Source organism: Thermobia domestica, chromosome 6 (assembly GCF_964235325.1).
Source record: "Thermobia domestica chromosome 6, izTheDome1.hap1.1, whole genome shotgun sequence".
Taxonomy (NCBI): Eukaryota; Metazoa; Arthropoda; class Insecta; order Zygentoma; family Lepismatidae; genus Thermobia; species Thermobia domestica.
This window is the reverse complement of record NC_137459.1, coordinates 313,528,445-313,531,916: the sequence shown is the minus strand read 5'-3', so window position 1 is coordinate 313,531,916 and position 3,472 is coordinate 313,528,445.

Here is a 3,472-nt window from a genome sequence, read left to right as displayed (position 1 = left end):
GCGGGGACCCTGCAAGCTGGAACGGTTTCAAATCCAAGTAAACATAAAGGAATCCTTGCCTCCTTAGTTAAGAATTTAAGAAGGGAAAAAGATAAAAAAACAACACCAGACAATATTGTCAGGAATGAATCAACAAAAATCCCAGATCGAAATCAAGAGCATTCAAAGCAGGAACTCACTGAGGCTGTATGCCCTCGTATAGACGAGAAACATGAAGAAAAGAGAAATGGTACCGGGGAAAAGAAAATACATAATCCTAAGGAAATTTATAACTCCTTCGATTTAGCCTTAAAACTATCAAGATTGGAACAGCCGCCTATGCTAAGATTAGCACTAAGACACATCATACGAAAACTAAAGGAGAATGGAGACCAGATCGTCTTTCAGCAGTCTGAGGATGAAGATTTGATGGAATTATCTTCCAACAATCTTCCTACAGACCCAAAACTACTACTGGATTTAGTAGATACAGCATACGAGAGAAGACAACTAAATTTAGATCTAAATAGGATATACATACATTTTGTAAGGCTCCATGGTCGTATGGTATACAACCACAAAAACGAATGGCCCAATTGCTGGGTCAAAACATATCACCCGTGATCCACAATGGATAACTACATTAATTTGCTCCAGATCAACGCAATGAGATCAAAAACGGCCATGGAAGAGATAATTCAATACAGCTACTCCCAAGACATAGACATCGTATGCGTACAAGAACCATATTTTAACAAAGACGACTTGGAAACAATGAACAGCGGTTTAAGAACAATTAAAGATAATACAAATGCACTTGCTTCCATATTAATTTTTAACAACGAACTCCAAGTTTTAAACATAACCTATTTTAACAATAGATGGACGAACTGCGTACAAATCAAAACGAAGATACTAGATTTCATTTTAATTAACTCCTACTTCCAGTACTCTCATCCCATAGATGGCTTTATAAACGAAATTAAAACAATATGTAATACCTTTACAGGGCAAAACATCCTAATCTGCATGGACGCAAACGCCAAATCCCCTTCCTGGCATTCCGGTATTTTGGATGAAAAAGGAGAACAGTTGGAAAATATGATACAAGAATTAAATTTGATTGTTGCAAATGAACCCAACAACCCACCTACGTACCGAAACAGGAATGGTAACGAATCCAATATAGACATAACACTGGCGTCTCATAATTTCATAGGGGACATAACAGATTGGATGGTATTAGACAATCAATCGTCGAGTGACCACCAAATAATAAGATTTAAGATAAATCGGAATAATAGAAACCACGTGGAAGATAACAATAGATTTAATTATAACACGAAGAGGATTTTATGGAATAAATTCAATGAGTCCCTAAGATTACCGGATGTTAACTGCGTAAATGAAGAAGAATTAAATCGAACAGTAACACTTATCCAACATTTAATAATAGAAGCCATCAAAGCATCTACAAATAATAAAAATTACAGTAAGCAAAACTTCAAATTACGCTACTGGAACAACGGGTTGCAAATTATGAAAAGACAAGTAAGGGCAAAAAGAAGACTTTTTCAAAGAACAAATGACCCACATTTAAGCATTTATTCGCAAAGCATTTGATACGGTGCCACACGGGGCAATCCTCCGGGCTCTCAGCAGTCGTGGCGTTCCCGAGAATTTTCTTGAACTGGTTAGGGAACTTTATAGTGGTAATCTTACCCAGATAGAGGGCCATAATGTCTCACTTGAGATCAAGCGTGGAGTTAAGCAAGGAGATCCGCTTAGTCCACTATTATTTAATCTGGTCCTAGATGAACTGCTGCGGAGACTGGAGGGTTGCCCTGGGGGGTTCCGAATAGGCGAATTTGAGGTTGGCGTTCTGGCTTATGCCGATGACCTACTCCTGGCGTTTGATACTGCCGAACACCTGCAGTCAGCGCTAGGGGTGGTTCATCGATATCTGTCGGAGCTTGACATGTCACTCTCGATATCGAAATGCCGGTCGATACAGATTATCCCGACCGCTAAAGCATGGTACTCTAAAGACCCAAGAGTACGAGTGGGGGAGGAGCAGGTGTGCAAGGTCGAAGTTGACGAGGCATTTCGATATCTGGGGTGCATGTTTACAATCTCAAAGGGGAGATTTACTCATTACGATAGCGACTATCTCGCTCTCCTTCTGCGGAGACTCTCTCGTTTACGATTGAAGCCCAGGCAGAAAATCATCTTAATGTCACGTTACCTGGTGCCTAGATTCCTCTATCAGTGGACTGTGGCTGAGGTGGGAGTCACAAGTCTCAGGAGACTAGATCAGGAGATTAGGAATTTCGTCAAGGCAGTCCTCCATTTGCCTTGGTCGGTTACTGACTGCCTACTGTATGCCCGGCGTAAGGATGGGGGTCTGGCCATTCCTAATCTAGAAAGAATTGTTCAGTTCTCAGTAGTTAAGAACTGGATGAAGTTAGTTAACAATCCTGATCATGTAATTCGTTATTTGGCAGGGGTGGTAGGCCTGCCAGATAAGATTAGAGGATTTGCTCGTAGTAAGGGCATCCCCGGTGTGTTGTCCTTAGAAAAACTAGAGAGAGTGTCGCAGAGGGAGAGGGAGATGGTGGCTGATCAATGGAGTACGCTGGGCTCTCAAGGTAAGGGGGCGCTATATTTCAAGCGGTCTCCGGTTTCGAACTCGTTTCTTCTTGACGATACGTTGCTGTCTGAGGGCAGGTTCATCGACGCTCTCCAGCTAAGATCCAATACTGTCGGAGTCCGTGCAGTCCTGGCTCGTGCGGTGGAAGGGCAGGACGTACAGTGCAGAGGATGTCGAACCAAGGTAGAAACTGCTGCTCACGTTGTGGGGGAGTGTTTCATACACAAACCCAAACGCATACATAGGCACAACGAAGTTGTGGACCTGATACAGCAGCAGTGCACGGACAAAGGATTCCGAGTTATGCGCGAAAACGTTTTTCGTGTCGATGGGGCCTGGCTCAAGCCGGACCTGGTCGTCGACACCGAAAGGAGCAGGTTCGTGGTCGATGTCACGGTCCGGTTTGAGGACGGCCGTAGTCTTGAGGAGGCCTCTGTGGAGAAATCCCGCAAGTATAACAACTTGAGGGGTGTATTCTCAGCGGATAAGAACTTTAAGGTTCTACCAATTGTCTTGGGATCGAGGGGGGCTGTCCCAAGAGCTACAGAAAGGGCTCTAGCAGAGCTGGCGATTGTCGACAGGGGCCTTCTCAAGACGATGTCGCTTATTTGTCTGCGTTCTAGCATTGAGATGCTCAACGCCCATCTCGATTATCGTTGATCCATTCGTCTCCCATGCCTCCTCGTGGCGCGCGTCGGGAACGGGGGCCGCTGGCCCGCCGGCTAAATGGGAGCTTAGCTAGCTAGCTTAGTCTTGTTTATCTCGCCATTGGCAGCTTTGGTCTGTGTATTTATTTATATGTAATTTTGTATTTATTGTAAGCATGTATATTTATTGCATGCA